This window comes from Parasteatoda tepidariorum, chromosome 4 (assembly GCF_043381705.1).
Source record: "Parasteatoda tepidariorum isolate YZ-2023 chromosome 4, CAS_Ptep_4.0, whole genome shotgun sequence".
NCBI classification, from domain to species: domain Eukaryota; kingdom Metazoa; phylum Arthropoda; class Arachnida; order Araneae; family Theridiidae; genus Parasteatoda; species Parasteatoda tepidariorum.
In genome coordinates, this window is record NC_092207.1 from 58,952,820 (window position 1) to 58,973,362 (window position 20,543).

General features: G+C 29.4%; 1 protein-coding gene across 2 annotated transcripts in view; it reads left to right on the forward strand.

The window, feature by feature from the left end:
* Positions 1-20,543, forward strand: part of LOC107441334 (uncharacterized) — a 47,354-nt gene that overhangs the window by 14,540 nt on the left and 12,271 nt on the right. Inside the window, exon 1 of one of the 2 annotated variants that reach the window (XM_016054556.3) lies at positions 15,863-16,043. The exons of the other annotated variant lie outside the window; for it this stretch is intronic. The gene's annotated coding sequence lies outside the window, so the exon portion shown is untranslated. Of the gene's footprint in view, positions 1-15,862; positions 16,044-20,543 lie in introns of those variants that run through there. 2 annotated transcript variants of the gene reach the window in all.

Genomic DNA, 20,543 nt, shown 5'->3' on the forward strand with positions numbered 1-20,543 from the left:
ACTTATTCAAAACTTTAATTTTATGCCCAGGAAAAACATATGGTCAAAACAACCATAATGTGGTGTAAAATTTACTGTGTTTCTGACTCTATAAAAAATGAAAAAATCGTGATTTGGTAAAATTAACAATAAAGTATGGTTTTATAGTATGTGATAAAATTTCATAAGATTGGTAAGATTTAATACCTTAGAGCATGGCATAAAAATCATTTATTAGGTTAAATTCACTTTTCAGTTTCGTATTTTTCACTAAATGTGTAGTAATAGGAGCTTTAATTTTGAAAATCAGAACTTCCGGTAAACCTTTATCATATGAACTCAAAAATTACCAAAAGAATGGTTTAAATTCCGTATATAATGGTTTGTATTACCGGAATTATGATTTTTTTAATACCAGAAACGTCATTACCATACTTTAATTTTACCAGAATTTTTTTCTCTGTGCAAAGCTTGTCCTATAATTGACAAATTATTGACTCTTCGCTGATGAACTTCAGGTAAAGATGGGCAATCCAAAGTCTGCTATAGGACAAGAAGTTATTAGTTAAGTATTCAAAGTTTGTTAGTTTTGGATTAGGATCTTCAATCTTTTGTACTTGGGGGCAACATCAATAAATTTGAGAAATCCCTAAATAATATTTGCAAAGAAAGGTATAAGCAGAATTAAATGTATTATTTGTATAACAGAGATAACAGTTAAATTTAGCGTAGGGGTTATATTTTATAACAAAATCATAAGAAAAGCTGGTACTTTGTTATTCCTATCTTAATTCTATCTCGATTCCATCTTTAGGTGCCTTTGTAGAAGACGGTTCACATTGCTGATAGCTAAGTCCTACAGGATTCCGAAATTTTAAAAAAATGTCTCAAAAATTTATATTTTTTTAAAAAAAAAAATTCTGCAAGAGATGATTTAACATATTCTTGAAGAATGTTTCTTAATATTATAAGAGATTATATATTTATATATTTTGTCTCGGTATCGGCATTTAAAGAATGCCATTATTATAATTTTTGTATTGATTCTTTCAAAAGGAGTCAAATAACTAGATTTGTTTTACTTAATTCAGAATTTAAATATGTTTGGCATCTGGTAAGATTCATTGTTTTAATCTTTTGAATGTGCATTTGATTCACGTGTGTTTTTGAAATGAAGTTTAACCTCTTGTTGTTGTTTTTTCTAATGCTACTTGCCAACCAGCAAGCCTGCTTGGTCAAGCAAAGTGAATTTAAGGCTGAGGGCGTGTTTCTTGTTTTTCAATTGCGTCATCTATGGCCAACAATACGACTTCAGTCACACACACTTTACAGCCCGTTTATGGGGCGGACTCATTCTTACATCCATTCATTCATCCACAGATCGTAATTTTGACCTGAACCAGAGATTTATCAATCTCCAATTCAACCCTTCCAGAGATATTGATTTGTTATGGGAACATGGAGGACGTAGTGACTTGACAGATTTAACATGCACCAATCACCATTTATTACATGGGGAGTCGTCGATCGTCGGGGGTCGAACTCTTCAATAACTTGAACATGGATCTAACGCCCTATCAACCAGGCTATCCCAGCCATGGGTGAAAGAAAGAGGGAAAAGGGGAAAAGCTGGTATTTAAATTATTTCAGTTTTCGGTAGGGGTAAATCTATCCTCTTCTTCAAACAATTCATCAGTATTTACTTTTTACCAGGAAAGAAGCAGTTTTATATATATATATATATATATAACTTAATTTTTATATGTGATACTTAATGATGATACATTTTATTTGTTGTAGAAAATGTTGACCGAACTGTGGTCCTGAACTCTTTTCAGAAGAGAGTTATTGTTGGAGGAAGAAAAGTGACGTTAAATATTTGGGATACAGGGGGATTATCTGTCTACAAGGCATATGTTCTGGAGTATGTTGGTATATTCATTTTAATAGGGACATTCTACATATTTCAAAATTATTCCATTTGTGAGCAAAAAGTAAAATCCAGAATTACTTTTGATCAAATAATCATACTCAGACTCAATCTTATTTTTTTGTGGTCAAGACCTTAAACATTCTCCTTAATAAATGCAAACGATATTTTAAGGTACAAAATCAGACACAAAAATGTACTTTTTCTGAATAAATGTACCGTATATTTCACGGTTTCGAATTCCTGTCCTCAAAATATCGCAAATCTGGAAAATAGGATTCCGATAGTTTAGGCGGGAGAGTGGTCGAATATTTGGTCACATGAATGGAAATTTTATTATTTGCGTATTTCGTCTTATCAGGGGACTTTTTAAGCTAATTTTAAAAAAAATTTCACAAAAAGATCAAATTCATTTGTTTAAACATAATTCAAAAAAATATTTTTTTAATAATTATGTATTATAGAGTTTTTTATTTTACTTGTAGTGGAAAAAATTTGGAATTTTAAGGAATACAAATGTTTACCGCACTTAAAGAATCTAGTTTTATATGACNTATATATATATATTTGTTAAAAAAATCTCGGCAGTTGCAGAAATTTATGTTTCTCAAAAAAATACTAGAAGGAAATGCTTTTCGTACCAGTTTTTGCTCTTTTCCGTCATGGTATATATACACCGAAGAGCCATTACATTATGACCACCCTGCTAATGACATGTAGAACCACCTTTATCCCTCAAAACTGCTAGCACCCGCCGTGGCATTGATTTCACAAGGTGCTGATAGGTAGTCTGAGGTAGTATCTGGTACCAAGCGCTCACCAACTGGTCCTGCAATTCCCTCACATTGCGAGGTGTAGAGTGGCAGCATGAATTTGGTTTTCCAAGTAGGACCACAAATGCTCTATTGGATTAAGGTCAGGTAAATTTGGTGCGAAGACATGACTTAAAAGTCACCGGAATGTTCCTCGACGATTCGACCCTTATGACATGGTGCATTATCCTGTTGGTAAACACCATCCCCCGCAGAAAAAAACTGTTGCCATGAATGGGTGAACCTGGTCTGCAACTATGTTCAAGTAGCTTACAGGTGTCAGGGATTGTTCAATGAGGATTATGGGTTCTAATGTGCCCCTTGAAAGCATTGTTCCTGGGCGAAAAACCATGAAAACCTGGGCGAGCCCATTGTTATAGATGGAGGGTGGTCATAATGTAATGGCTCTTCGGTGTATAGGCTTTCAGCCCTGATCTCAGCCCTATTTAATCTCATATATTAACTATTCTCAATTCTTGAGGGTTAGTTCAATTCATTCGTTAGAGTTAAGAATCCGCCAATTATGTATGTGCATTTTTTGTTACGTATTATGAAATAGTCGTATTATCAAAATGCCATACCATAACTCGTAATATGCAACTGCGAAGTGACTAGTTCGTGAGGGTGACTAAGGTAGTTTTCAAAAGCAGTAAGTTTAAAATAATCACAGATTTTTTACATTCAAATTATGATTAAAATATTTCATAATTTATTTCGGTTGTTGTATTTTTTAAGCAGAAAAATTCGCAATAATTCTCAAGTTTTACGAACTTTTATAGGACACACGGATCTATACTTCAACAGGCAAGGTCATTTTCAATTACTTTACCTGACGTTTCAATAGTAGGAATTTTTTATCATTTTTCAAATTCAAGAGGACGAAAGATTATTTATGATCGTCAAGCACGATTCGTAAATTATTTTGCGTTCTCAACTATGATTATTAAATAAATCACGAAAAAAAACGAAAAAAACGGAAATGTCGTTTCTGATTTAAACAATAGTTTGCAGTATGCTTCTTCTTTGGCCAATAACAAAATACTCACGTGTTTTATCTTTTCTTCAGCAACACTTATGCTAACAAATACAAATAGAAGGATAATGTTCGAAACAAAAAAAAAAAAACTTTTAAACCTTAAAATTCAAAAAGATTTTTACAGAATCAAAATGATGTACAGTAGTGAGTTGAATCAAATACAAATTTTTAAAATAAATGTTTATTAAGAATTGTAATGCTTTTTGTTTTTCATAAAAACCTAATATACCTAGTTTCCGATTTTAGAACGAATTTCACTCGCGGCATAAATCTCACCAAGCTTTTACAATTCTTTTCCTTCCTAAACCAAACTTGAATCAATGAATAAATGAGACTATTTTTCATTTTGCAATCTATTTATAGAAAGTTTTTCTGATGATATCCATAGATTCTGTATGGGATTAAGATCCGGAGAGTCTCCCTGCCAGGCTTAAGCAGCAACCTTTTATTTGATTTTTATTATTTTTTGTTTTTTAAAATTAGGGCAACGAGCCAAGTCTTGATAAAAAAAATTCCACTTGTAGACGGCAGCTATTGTTTAACCCTAATCCTTTATTTTTTCTCTCATTATTTTCTTGTACTAGTCGTTGTTTATTGCTCTTTCAGCAAGGAGTGGCCCTATATTGTTACACGAAAATATATCCCTATATTGTTACCCAAAAATCTTTTTTCTTAAAGTTGAGAAATACAAAAATTCTTCGTTTATTAAATTAATTTTCTCGTTACTGTAAAAATAAAAGCATTATAAAATTATTTCAAATGAGTTNTCTAAAAGAAACCGAATAAAATACAGATATTTTAGTTGTGTCTCGAATAATTTGATAAACATAAAAGTCAAACGTTGTTGCAGGAGAATTTCAATAATAAATGTTGAAAATTTCGTTTTTGTGTTTCATTCTGTGCTGCGATTTTGAAATGTCGCAATAACATTAAAATGTATGGAGTTCAAATGATTGTGAAAGCATAAAATAGCATAAGGAGAGTAAAGATAATTTCTCGTGAGAAATTAAAGAAACGATGAATTTTGTTTAATTGAACTCATCATTTTCTAACATGATGTATTATTATTATTATTACTTGCCCTTTACAAACGTAGACAAAGACAGCTTTAAGTCATAGTTTTTCAACCTATTAACAGATGTTTTTGTAATATTACTGGAATGTTTCAGAACCATTAATGAAAAGTTTGATTTATGTTTACAGAAAACGAATATTGCTGCATTTTATAAGGAGCACTTAAAACGTGACTGGGGTCTTTTGAAACTGTTATATACACTGTAATTGTTTGTTACAATATATATTTTTTTACGTTGCTGGAATATTTGGACAGTTTAAATTTAATCAATACATTCGACAACTTTGAAATTCAATCATTCTACTGCAGTAAAATTATTTCAGTTTTCGGGAGGAGTAAATCTATCCTCTTCTTCAAAGTATTCATCAGTATCTACTTCTTTTCAGGAAAGAACCGTGTGAAATATATAGAATTGCAGGGAAAAATCTTTATATTCGGTATTGAAAACTACTTTATTGTTTCCAATGTTTAATAAAGAAATTTAATGCGCTTCAATAAATTTTTCCGTTAATCTAGCCATAAGAGGCTTTCATATTTTTCCTATAAATGTGACATAAATGTGCATTAATTCTTTCAACAAGATAGAAATTCCTTGAAAATTGGAGTCATTTTGCTTTCTGTGTTGGTCCACAATTAAAAGGTTATTGAGTTGATCAGTGATAACTGCAAATCCGATATAGATTGGCAAATCAGCGCCGCCAGTAAAATATTAGTTCTACTAAACTTGTATAAGAAGGAAGTATTCAAAAAATAACTTTCCTGAAAACGCATAAAACTGAAAGTGCTATAATATTAATGTGAAGAGGGAATATTTTTATTTTGTACTATACCGGTTGTATTGAATCTATCGATAGTTTATTATACTTGTTGTAACCAATTTTTATGCTGTACCAATTTGTACAAAAAAAACCTACACTGTTAGAATTTTTTTATGATAAAAATGGTTAAATTGCACTTTATTTAATTGTTATTCTACCAAAATAGTCGAATAAACATAAAAAAAGATTATTTACAAACTGTTAAGTGTTAGAAGAATCGTTTATTGATTGTTTTTCCCTAATGCACTTATTAATAATTGCACTTAAATTGCACTTTATTTAATTGTTATTTTACCATATTCTACTAAAACAGTTGAATAACCATAAAAAAAGATTATAAGATTATATACAAACTGTTAAGTGTTAGAAGAATCGTTTATTGATTGTTTTTACCTAAAACAGTTTAACAACCTGATATCCGCGTCAACTAGGCTCACCTTATGAAGCCATTTTGTTCCATGCAGTTGGGTACATATTGTAGTTGAGAGAGCTAATCGGTCAATCTCATTACCGGTGGAACAGGGGTTTGAATCCTATCGTTGATACCACAATATTTCTCCCATTCCTTCAATACGCGAAGAGTTTCCAGTGTCTACACTCTTCAACCGGTGATCCTGGACTAGTAGAGTACGAAATTATCATTTGAGCATAAATGACGCGGCACCCACAGAGCTCCTTTTAAGTTTTATTTTTATGGTTTAGAAACTATGCTGGTTGTAAATGGTTACTAAAAAGTATAGTTTTGCATTCATGGCTTTTAAACCCCATCATTTCAAAATCGTAACGGTAAGAAATGTTTCTAACCATAAACTTAATGTTTAATCAGATGGAAAGACTGCGGCTGGTTACTTTACCGCTATTTCAGAATAAAATTTCTAACAATGTATAATTTTTTTTACTCGCTCTACCCACTCTCTAAAAGAAACCGAATAAAATACAGATTTGATTGTAAACCAAATTTCTTGACATTATTCAATTATTAAGATTATTGATTAAAATATTTGAAGGTTTTTTTTTCTTGATTAACTTCAGAAAAGATAAAAACGGTTTGGGAACTTGTTCTACAAAACCTTGTGAGCTCAACCATGATCATTGCATTTAGTTTAATCTGTAAACAATTCCAAGGAAGTTATATCTTGACTAATAGTTAAGAAAAAAAAAGTAGACTTTAATAATCAAACAATAGGTGTAGGAGTTATTTCTAACAAAAGTGGAAAAACTAATTTACATGTCTACTACTTCATAAAGGTCAGATTTTCACAATGACAACCCGGAACCAGGTACATCACTCAAAAACGTGTTTTGTACTTTTAACTTCCAGACAGAACTTCGTAACTGTAATTCCTCTCTGGCAGTGATAAAAATGTGACAGACATGTTTGTCCATTTATCCCAAACTCGCTGTCATTAACTCACGTCCAAACTATAGATCGTGGGCAAGAAAATTGCACACTTTTAGAGAAAGTGAATCACTGAAGGACGCCAGGAAATAAAGATGTCAGAATTTTAAACGCTTAACATTTGACTTGTTACAAATATAAACGCCGACCATGAACTGTCGTCATTTTAAATGCTTGAAACGTTCGTAAATGGAAGAGAAAAGACACACATGAAGTATTTGAATTGAAATATGTCCTTTTAATTTATCTTTCAATATTGAATTGTCGATTTATTTTGTACCTTGAATATTGTTTAAGTACGTTGGCCCTGCTTGGTCTGTCGCACCACTGAGTTCAGTTTAGTTTAGTAAATATTGTTTAGAGCTATTTAAGACTTAGAGAAAGCAATTCTAAAAAATACCAAACAGTAATTTCTGAGAATTTATTCTTTTTATTAGAGAAATTTTTACATTGCAAATGCGTGAGCAGCGGTGGCTCAGGGGATAAAGCTCTCGCTGCCTAATGAGGTGCCCCAGGTTCGAATCCCAGCTGTTGCTGGGTGGTACGAATTCTTCTCCCGGGTCGCAGTGCTGACGTAAAATATCTTCAGTGGTAGGTGGATCACATGTTCGAGTCCCCGTGTCGGGCTAACCACAAGACGTTTTCGTGGTTTTCCTCACCATGTAACACAAATGCGAGTTAGTTCCATCAAAAGGTCCTCCACGAAGGTTATTTTGTCTCAATGCCTGATCGAGCAGCTCTCTTTGTCTTCTGAGTTGAATTCAAAATTACAAGCCTGTTCATCGCTGGTTAGGAAATATGAAGTAAAATGTATGAACGTCACTAAAAATTCTATGCATTAAGGGGATTTCATTGCTCATAAACAAGTCTTTCAAATTTTAAAATTTCTCTAAGAAGACAACAAATCTAACAAGTCTACTATCGAAATTGATTTTTCAAAAAATAAAGCTAATCCATGCTTGTGATACACTGGCAAGAAAACCACGAAAGCTTTCTAGTCTAACACAAGCTATGTCTGAACCAAAGAACAAGTTTGAGATCGCTGCTGATTAATAGCAGCATAAGAATCAAACAACCTTAGAGATTCCAATTTGGGTTAACTGCCGCTGAAGCAAATGCTGTATACTTTAAGTCCTTTCCACCACTTTATATAATATTAGATAAACGATTAGGATATTTAAGTATATGTTTGAAATTATAAGAACAACAATCATTGTGAGGATTATAAAATATATATTTATCAATAGCAATCATCACACTTTTGGATTTTTTTTTTACATGAATGTGGGTCCATTACGCTTAAATTTTATCCCAATAAAATAAGGAACTTAATCTGTTAAACCAAATCTTTGTCAGTACATTATAATAATAATACATAAATTTATAATTGATTAAATTATATTTTTGATATAACACTATGTTTACATCAGAAGGCAAAATCATCGCGTAGCCATCGAAGGAGTTAGCAAAAAAACAATTGTCTAATTGCAATAATTTTAATCCTTTCCAATTCATTTATTTTCTTTAAGAATTAAAATTATTGCTTAAAATTTTTAAAAGGTTAATGCAGTGTTAAAAACATCTTCTGAATTGATTATAGTCTGTCAATATTTTTAAATATACTCAAAAACGAACTTTGAAATCTAGGGATAAATGAAAAAATGGACTTCAGCTGCTTAAGCTGAAATTTGATATCCCGTCTGACTGTAAACTAACTTCCTCTTACACAATGCTAAAAATTTCGGATAAAATTACGATTAAAAGTACCGCCATTCAGAGTGTTGGTACTTTTTACCGCAAAATCCATTTTTACCATTTTTATCGAACAAAAACAGTGATATACCACAATTTTTACTGTAATAACTTCCGTAAAATCACTGAATCACTATCATTAAATAAATATTACTGTAAAAATTACGCCATAGTATTTTACGAAAAAATTAGTTTTACAGTATGAAGGATTTTAAGGATAATGCATTCGAAGTGCCGATAATTTATATCGTAATTCGATCTGGATTTTTTTTTACAGTGCATATGAATCAGGATTTAATAATTTGCGTGTTTCAAAAAGAAGTACCAGATCTCCTTGATATCTGGCGAAACTTTTCTTATTTTATAATAAAAGAAAATACAGTTGTTAAAGGTTTGCACCAAACCCCCACATTGTTTTTTATCTATTATAAAAATTTTCCTAATAAAACATGTTTTTCGGAGCAAAGATTGAGAGTTCTCCTTTTAGGAGTAACAACTCCTCCTACGTGATGGAAATAAGTTATACGAAACAATGATATTCTTATTCTTTCTGCACCATTTAGAAGAAACTTGTTTCCTTTGACACATCACGTTGAGAATGCATATTGTTTTGACAATGTGTCAAATTAAAGATTCAAGAAAATATTTCTTCCTTTTCCAATCTGATTTTATTTGCAAATCCTGTCGTGTCGTTGCACAAGTTACACGTTTTTAGGGAGAAAAAAAAAGGAACATGAGGAAGCCGGTGGAATATTCAATTTGCGTTCCACTGAGTCAAACTTAAAAACGTGCATAATAATAAAAAATAAAAAAATATTTTTTTACTTTTGATGCAATACGCCTTTTAAAGCCAACTAGCACACATTATCCATAGAAATTAAGAAAAATCTTATTCCACCTCCACAATGCATAGTTACATTAATTGAAGTTTAAAAGACTACAAATAATCAATGTGTGACAGCGTAATATTTATATATATCGAAGAATTAGATCGTACTTTTGTTCTGACGAAAGTGTCTAAAAATTATGTGCACAGTGACAAATTTAGTCTTTAAATTAGATTTTTTTCAACGATGCATTCTTTAAATTTGATTTACTTAAAAGAAAATTATTTGTTTTTTGAAATGAAATTAAATTTTAGGCAAAAAGTTTGAAAAATATTTTTTAAAACTTGATGATTTTAAAGCTAATTTATCATTATTACACATGATGGTGTTACAAATATTTGCACCTTTTCAAGGAATATTAGAAAAGAGGCTTTTTATAATTATCCTTTAAGACCTTCAGTTTTTATTTGTAATTTTTTAAAAATTTAATGAATTACATATTTAAAATTTATAGTTGCTAATAAATATATTAAAACCTCTTATAATTAAAATTAAAATTTGATGTTTAACAAAATGTTACGATGATGTTAACGAAAATGTTTATTGTTAATCAATATTGCATTCTATAACTTATTTACGCTATAAGAATAACATTATGTTTTTCAAAACAAAGTTACATTAGCCTTGAAAAAATTATTTAAAATTGAGAACTAGAAACATAAGTATTAATTATTTTTTATACAAATTGCAAAATGATGATTAGCGTGCATATGAATACTTTTTCAATTCAAATACCAGACGGAAATTTGCAGAGGCTTCTCATTAAAAACAGTCTTTGCTATTTTTTTTGTTTTGATAAAGAAAATTGATCTTTTCATGCATTTAAGCCTTTTATACATTAGCGAAAGTAATTTTTATTAAAATATCCGAAAGTAAAAATATAACTGAAAATTTAAGTACAAAATTTCTATCTTAAAATCAAATTGAAACACACTTTACAAGCAAATCTTCTAACACTCAATTTTTAATTTCATAGTAAACTACATCTTAATAATTATTAAAGTGTTAACCCTTTTGGTACTAATCAGTAAACTATGAAATTTATTTTATCGTTGAAACGAACCATAAATCAGGCAAACCAGGGAGAGGCCTTTGTAACATTCGATGTCTTGTACAAAAACGATAAAAACAATTTTCTTTAAGAATTTAAGGATACGTTTAGTGTTTAAATATCTTCCTGACTTTAGTAGCAAAGCAATAGCGGGCTCATTATCTTCATTTTTTCCTGACCTGTTTATTTAAACTGAAAACAACACTTTGCAGATCCTATCAGAGTATTAAGCTTGAATTACCTATTGAGAATATATTGGATTCATGATAAATAATACAATAAATACTTCATCAAAAGTTACTTGCTCTGAAAATAATTTTGCACTCAAACAGTGGGCGGCAATTGATTTTAATTTTAAACATTTCATTTTATTTTGGAAAATATAGAGCAGAAGGAACAGCTTAGAAGAAGGGTTGATATTTCAGTAGAAGACAATAGCTGCGTCAATCAGGAAAGCTGTTAAATTAGCATCGTTGTGTGGGTATCGTCGTTTTCGAATATTTTTGTTCTCTTTTTCGCCTTCGTTTCAACCCAAATCCAGTGTTACACCTTCTCTGTCGTGCTGTAATCATTCTTGCATATTGTTGAAGGGGAAACAGGTCGGAATTTCTTTTTTATATTCCTCATCAGAGATGGTTAATCCAACACCTATCGGTGTGGGAAAACAGGTTTCGATGACTTGGCCTTTGCATCATGAGTTTAATTTTAGTTGGTTTCATTTTCTTTTTTTTAAATAGTTGTTGTTGTTTTAGTGCATAAATGGATGAGTCACTCTCTCTTATGGGAGGGCGTCTATTTAAAAATTGTTACTTTTACTTGTACTTTAGCCTATTTCACTAAACTTAAACTATATAACTTAGATTCAACTTGCATTCAATTCATGCTTAAGTTATACCTGACTTATTTTGCTTTTCTTATTATGTTAAACTTATATTTTTTATTTTATAACCGTCGTTGAACAGCCGACCCAATTTTTGAGTTAACGACTTCCAACGTTTAACTGCGTGACCTTGTAATTTTGATCCCTATCCAGAAGACAAGTGAACTCCTGAATCCTGTATTGGGAGAAATTTGCCTTCGTGGAAGACTTTTTGATGGAGTTAACTCGCATTCGCGTTTTATGAAGAGAAAAATCGCGAAAACCTCCCAAGGTTAGTCTACGGGAAAAGGGACTCTAATCCATGATTCGTTTACAACTAAGAATATTTTATGTCGGCACTGTGGTCGGTGCGAGCCAGTGGCAGAATTCGTATCGTCCAGTCACCACTGCGATTAAAACCTGGGTCACCTGAGTAGGAGGTGAACGCGAGTTGCGACTGAAGCGAGCAGCGGGCGAAGCTTCCTGGTAGATTTAAATACTATTTATACTTTGAAAAAATAGTTTTTCTAAGATTAAGACAGTTCGGAGATTACTAATAGAATTAATTCAAATTTTCTTTTTAAAATTTTTATCTTAATTTATGATGCTTCAGTTCGACGTAAAATTTGTTTTACTTGATCAGATTTAGTAATTTTTCCAAATCATGTTTTTCCGAATTTGAGTGATTTTTTTTCCGTATTTATAGTTCTAAAAACTAAAATTTTTATCCTAGTTTAAAATAAAAGCAGATTAAAAAACTACTCTGAAAAAATTTCCGATTCAAATTACGGTTTAAAATACTTGCACTTAAGGTGCATAATCCATAAAATCCATTTTACCGTGAAATCCATTTTTAGCGTCATTTTTACATTAATATTTATTTATTTAGAGTTTTTACGTGATTTTACAAATATTTCTGTAAACATTACGGTATATCAGATTTTTGTTCTATTACATGTTTTGTTAAAAATGGATTTTACAATGTTTGATTGTTTGTTGTTATTTCAGATAATTAAAACATCAGTTATCCCTTTAACAAAGTCAAAATGTGATACTACAATTAAAAATATAGAAAAGCACAGTTATTAAATTTATCAGTTAAACATTCCTGAACTAATTAAATAAATATAATAATAAAAATAACGACATAATATTTTACTCTAAAAATGGATTTCACAGTAAAATGGGTTTTACGGACGGTGCCGGTATGTTACGTCATAATTTGATCCGGAATTTTTTACAGTGTAGGTATAGGTGGACAGTAAAATATATTAAAAATTGCACTAAAAATAACATATTACATTCTTCATGTTGCTTTGAATTTGATTTTATGTTAATGAACTTATTGAGTAAAATGATACGTTTTTTTTTGTGTTGAAGATTTATTCTAATATAATAACGGAAATAATATATACAGGAAGAGTTACGTACAGCACACGACAATGCCGTGCAAAATTAATTTACGACCACTTACAACAAAGATAACGTTATGTTCACTCATGCAGGACAAATCCGAAAATGAACTGCAGAGATCACGTACGTAATTGAAGAAGCGCGATTAAAACTTGTATTACATTGATGCTTCTGATGTTGCAATTGTTGAAGGAATAAATGACCGCAATTTGTCTTCAAATAACAGCTTACTGATCAACTGATTAATCTATTTGTCTTTCTTACTATTTGCACTAACCAAAGCATTTTTTAGAAAATTACTGGAACTACATACTTTTTTTTAAAATTCTTAGTGAATTTATAATCACTTAAATAGAACTCTATCACCGTTTATGGTATGTTCTCGATTGGGGGCTGCAAACAAGTATTTAATGATTGGAGAAAAAATAATAATAGATAAAAATAGCTAAATAAAATTTGGAAATATATGATAAATGTTTATTTTTAAATAAGATTTGTGTCAATCAAAATCAACTTTTGAAATTTTAAATTTATTAACTACTAACAAATTAAATATTTTTTTATTGTTCTTTTTTATTCTGACAAATCGAAGTTAGTGCGTATATCGTTCGATTTTATTATTATCGGGTTAATTTAATCCTAATTTAATATTTGAAATGACCTAAAACAAAGATTAGCTGATTTTCGATAACATTTTTCTTTCATAATGAAAGTTCAAAAAGCACATTTTGATATTAAAATTTCACATTTTGATTCGGAGTATTATAAGAGTATTTACATTAAGTATTATGACCTGCGTAAATAAACGCAACTTAGCCTTTCAAGATTTAAAGGATACTATCAAATAATTTCGAAGTTGATTAAAATATAAACAAATTACTTTTAATGTACTCAATTTACTTTTTATATGATTATTGCATTTTTGAACTATAAAAAAAATTGGAGCAAAATATAAATTTGATAACTTTTCTAAACTTTGATGTCATTTGGAAAAAAGGAATTACAGTTAAATTAAAATAGCCCAAACGAATGTCATTAAATCAGAATTAAAAAATATTTTTATTTCAAAATAATTTTCTTTACACGACTTTATTTGTTTACTATCACAGTATCATTACGAAATATTTATGTAGCATTATATTTAAATCCTCTCTCTTTCAAGCCCAAAATATTTGTGCGCTGCTCATGACTTCAATTTTTACTCAAATAGATTTGACTTTTTCATTATAAAATAAGCTTTTTAATATGCGCTCTTTCAAGCCTGAAGCCGAAATGTTAATGCGCATTTAAATTGATGCATCCCCATAGAGCCATTAAACTATTTAATGGAAAAATTTTGTATACGTGTTACGATATCCTCTTTTATTGTATTGTAGCTTGATTAAAATTCTAATTTAATTAAATTAATTGAATTATTATTCTAATGGAATTTAATGGGTTTACAATACTAAAAATAGAGGTTTGTAAGATTCGAAAGATTTCCCGTCTTACCCTGTTTTTGGTGAACACCTGATAGGGGGAGGAATTATTGATCCCTTTAATATTTCTTGTCCGTATTTCTCGACTGTGTGTAAAGTCCAATTAAGGGGTTTCTGATGTCTTTTTGTCAGTTGTTTTTAAACGGAGGAAGGTGGGTCATTGATTTCCTTTTTGATATTTGAGATTGGTGGAAATAATTTAGCCCTAGATTGGGTACTTACTCTTAGACTAAAGTGATTGGTTTTTAAATTTTAAGGGGTTGGATTTTTAAGAACAGCTAAAGAAATTTTGAAAGTAATGAAAAATAATAGAGCTTGGAAAAGATGCATTAAATAACAGTTAAGAACCTGTATTACGTTTAAAAGTTTTATCGTCAAAGAAATGGTAAGTCTTCACATCATACTCATTCTCTCATTATATGTTTAATCATTGGAATTTTTTAGTACCCGCAAAAAGTACCGGCACTCATGTTGCCGGTACTTTTTGAAATAAATTCCATTTTCCGAAACATGTTACGGAGCAAAAAATCTGATATACTGTAATTTTTACAGTGTAATAATTACCGTAAAATCACTAAATCACTATCGTTATATAAATATAACTGTGAAAATTACGGTATAGTATTTTGCCATAAAAATGGTTTCCACGGTAAAATGGATTTTATTTATGATGCACCTGAAGTACCGGAACTTTATACCGTAATTTGGTCTGGATTTTTTTACAGTGTGTGTGAGCTCATTTTTGACGCTGGAATCTTGCACGTGGTCATTAATTTCACTCACTAATGTAAACGATCGGCTAGCTTCGTAACAAAATTAAATTACATCTAAACTTAACCCTATACTTAACACTAAGAAATTTTTTCCTATCAAATTGAAATGATTTAGATTAATGTTTATATTACCCTTTTTGCTTTAAACTGAAAAAAAAAACAAGTTCAATAATATTTATATCCTTTATGTATTACACCAATATAAAGTAAACTTATGCTAAACGGCGACACGTAACACAGTCAACTAGTTGTTGAGGAAGTCTATTCTTTGCGGTACATGCATACATCGGCATATAAATCAATTTGTTTTCTTTAGCGAGGCCATCCACATATTTAAGGACTCCTACGAATGACTGTGCAAAGGTTCGAGGTAACTCAGTGGGCAGAGACCAAGGAAGGACCCGAAACCCAAAGCGTAGGATATGTCATATGACAGTAATATGCAAAATCCCAAATCCAACATTCAACTATTTGTTGCCATCATCAAGCCCCGTAGGTGTTACAACATGGTTTGTTTCAAAAAGGAAGCCCTTTGGTGATTAAGAAACGTAAGATTTGCCACGCCTACTTCGTAAACAAGACACCTGGGAGAAAAGTTACGAAATAATTATTTTTTGGAGTCTGACTCAAAACAATTTATGGTTTCATCTCAAAATAGTGAAAGAGTATGAATTGTTTAGAGTGGATTGAAATCGAAAACTAACCGAAAAGTTCTGTGTTTCCAGTCATTATGTCCACCGGGTGGATTTGTCTTTGGGGTAACCTTCAAGGAATTGAAGAGGTAGGCAATTTTATATAAGTAATTAGAGAAATGTTCAGATTGATAGTTAGACTTTGGCGCATCGTAAATAATATTCTAATGATTTGATTGATCCAACGTCTTACGAGACCGCGAAGGGAAAAAAAATCGAAAATACTCGATTAGATGCTTGTCCAGCAATTTATTTGCTCGCAACTTGTCAAGACCGAGTGGAATTCATGGAATAAATCATTTTTTATTTTCCGTTAACATAATCATTCATCGGTAATTGAAACAGCTGCTCTTTTCACTTTATCAAATGCTATTTTTTGTTGTTCTTATAACAGACATTTATAATTTTCTTAATTCATACAGAAATGCTACCCACCTAACGAAAACGTATTGATAAAATTACGTTTAAATTTGATGAAAATCAATTTCTAGCTACCGCTTTGAAGTTAAGTATGCACAAAGTTATTTTGATTTTGAATATCATTATTTTAACTAACAATATTATGTAGTTTTTAAACATTTTAGAAAATATTTATTTTTACTAACAGTTTTAATAATTTTAAAGAAAAAACTGTAGATGTCCTTCGAATTTTAAATAAAACTTTGTTGAAGAAGCACTTATTGCATATATAAATACATTATATACCATAACATATTTTATACATTAGTGGTTGAACTTGAAACATCATTAGCAATATATGTAAGAAAATTTATTTGATTTGTCTTCGAAAAATTCGAAGGTACCTCTTTTTTATAAGAGAATTTGAATTGCGGGTTTAAGGCGATACCCTGTGCCTCCGTATTTTTGAAGCCAATTTTGACAATGAAACTCTTGCGTAACTTCTGTTTAGAAAAACATTGATATTCCTAAGAATCACTGTCAGTTATTTGCTTCAACAATCTCAATTTTATTTCGTACTTAAAAAAACAAGCAATATTATGCAGAGTTGTTTCCTGCAATACTTAAATTTTAATTATGAGTTATTAATTTTAATTTAATTAATTTTCAATTGACAATCCGTTTCGAATCCATTTTAAGTGAATTGAAGAAATAAAAGACAAGAAAAGGGTAAATAGGCTTTCTTTAACTCTTCAACTTTGCCCGAAGGTAAAAATTCTGAAATTTTGTACTTTTGGTACATTAAAAGCACTTTTATTTGGAATTGAAAATATTTTGTTATAAAAATACATCATTATAAGAATAATTTAAAAAATAATATTTTTATTTCTTAAATAATGTTAACATTAGTTATGATATTTTTAAAATGGAGATCCTACAAAGTTTTACAATTATAGAAAAAGTTTACTAAGTTTTACAGTTAGTTTTTTGAGTATTAGGGTCAATTTTTATCTGAGCCTTCCTGGAATGTATTAAACAATATATAATTGCCAAAGATAATGTATTTATACGTTTCAATTCTGAAAAATTAGCATACACAAATTTTATTTTATAAAGTTTAGCGAATGATATTTTTACAGTGCACGTTCATATATCAAAAAATTCTAAGAAAAAAATTCCTTAAAAAAAAACTAAATTCGTGGTTTAGTATCGTGATCAAGTATCAAATTCCATGAAAATCTAAATACATAATTTTAAGATATTTTATTTTGTGTTGTCCAAAATAATGTTAAAAAGCAGTAGAAGTTCCAATAGCAAATATCCAACAACAAATAGCTAGCAAACTCTTTTAAAAAATTATTCTGTTTTAATTCTTGTTGTAAGAAAATTGTTAAGATTGCTGTACGTACTGTATAAAAATACGTCCTTTAAACTTGCTAGTGTGAATGCCATTATATTTAGTCACCTTTTTTTAAAAACTACCTTTTTTTTAAAACAAAGTATTGATGCCATATATACTTTACTCAAAATAGCTTGAAAAAAGTATTAAAAATTTTTAAAAAATAAAATAGTATTAAAAATAATAAATTAGTATTAAAATTTTTTTTAATGGCTTTGGTTTCTTAAATAAAATCTATTATTAAACTTTCACAGTTAACAAGTAAAAATAAGTTATTAAATTAACAACAAAATTTAATTAACTAAAAAGTTGAAAATAATTCAAAATGGGTGTTACCCAAAGATTAACATGCAATGGTCTAAGGTGCAACATTTGATGGTCCAAAGTACATCATACTGTACCTTGGACTAATTTTCTTGACTTCAAAATATTTTTGTGTAAATAATTACTTACATTATATTAATATGGAAAATATTTTTCTCTGAAATGTACGAAAGAATTCGTCCAAAAAATTATATTGATTTACAAATGTATAATGTTTTTCCCTACGAATTTTCCAGTTTATTTAAATTACTATTTTCGGCATTAAAAAATAAAAAGTTTATTTTTCAAATGTTTACTATTTTTTTTTAATATTTTTGTTTAAAATTAGTCTCAGGCACAACCTTTTTCTTTCTCTATTTGAAGCAAGTGAAAAACCTATGTTAAGGAATTAGAAGTTTCATTGCGGCGCAAAATGAGGATACTGACTTTATTAAAACCTAAAACTAGTTTATATAACAAGTTATAGACTCTAATCTGTATAAATATTTAAATACTAATTAATGCATTTGATAATATTGGTAATCAAATAAATTAATGTGGCATTAATCAAGTTAATAATGTTATATTAATGTTTTTGATCTAAAGTATTAATGTTTTTGTTCAAAAGCAATAATGTTTTTGATCCAAAGTGTTAACGTATTTGATTTTTATTCTCTTATTTTGTAAACATTTTGTTTTCAATAATTCTTTCAGAATTATAGACGAAAACTGCCATACTATGGTGTATAAATTTCTTTTTCTGATTTTATTAAAAGTATTTTTAAATATTTTTTCAAATATTAGTTGATAATAGTTGAATATGCTTTGTATAAGACCACCTCGTATTTAATGTAAACACATTTTTCGTAAATGGCTTATTTCAACTGTCACTTACTGCTTCAAGTGACTAAGACTTGTTTGAAGACATAATTATAAACCAGTCATGGCAGTCAAAATATGTAGTCATTAATAATTTCAGTCCCTGTTATTAAGTTTTAATAATAACCCTCTCATTAATTCAGAGATAAATTATTTATCAAGGAATATTACGTATTAATTTGGGAATAAATATAGCTTTGACAGTACATATTATATAATTTTAGGGATTACGATTAATAATTTTACGGATTATGGATTATAATTTTATTTTACCAGAAAAAGAGCGTCACGTTTGTTAATGAAACATTTTACGACAAAAATACTACGCGCGAAAACAGCTTTATTCTTTAGAGAAACAAATTTAAGTATTAGACGCATTTCAAAAATACTTTGTCAAACTAGAAAATTTAGTTCATTAATATTTCATAATATTTAAAAGTGTTTAATGAATCTTAAGAAATCCCTGGTACCGTGTTGTATTCACCGGTACTTTTAACCACCTTCCTTAATATTTTTTATAACTTATTTTCTTTTAACTTCTTTTGTTTAACCACCGGTTTACATGTGCAAAATAGACTTATTTAAAATAATTAGTAAAAATGGCGACATGGAGTGCATTTAGAGCTACACAGAAAGTTCAAGTGAAATTCCATCGAAATAAGAGTAGCCGTAACGAGCCTATTGTCGCAGTAACTATTTTAGATACTTCTATTGTACTGTGAAATAAAATATGGTCGAAACTACCAGAATATGGTAAAATTTACCGCGTGTCTGGCTCCATGGGAACATCAAAAAACTCGGTAATATTTACGAAAGCTTTTTGGCAAAAGCTTTTGTAAACTTAACGGTAAAATATAGTTTTATAATAGGTGAACTGTAATTATGAAAACTAGGAAGAACTACCCAATAAATGATTTGAATACCGTATAGTTTAGTTTTTAATACTAGAATTATGTTTTTTTAAAACCAGAAATGTCTTTCTTAAACAGTACAGTAATTTTGGCAGAAATTTTTACCAGAAAAAAAATTAAGAACGCTCTTTCAATACGGACTATCTGGGACAACTTAGATTAAGCTACTCTAAAATTCAAATTTTATTATTTCTTGTATCTTCTACATTAAACGAGTAATAAAGAGTTGTAATGGAGTTATAACAAAGAGTTATTATAGAGTTCTTGTTTCTTCAACATTAAACAAGTAATAAAGAGGAAATGATTTTAGCTATAATACTATTTTTTATAACTCAAATATAATGCTCAAGCAGTTACGTTAAATATGAATATTATATTTTGTCTATTTCTTAAAGGAATATATTTGTATTTAAATCAGTAGAAAATATTCGTAAGTTTAAAAGAAAGCATTAATATTAACACTTATTTGTCATTAAGCAATTTACAGTAAATTAAAACAATGGAATAATTTATAAATAGCTTTTGAATTTAGTTTTTTATAAATGATCAACATACCTTTTAAATTTAGGAGTAGATTTAATTTTTTTTCGCAGCAGTAATATATTTTTGACGCTTTGTAGTTCTTCACTGTGCAAATACAAATGGTTCTTTTTTTAATTTCTTGACACTATTAATTTCTTCAACTTTATTATTTTTAA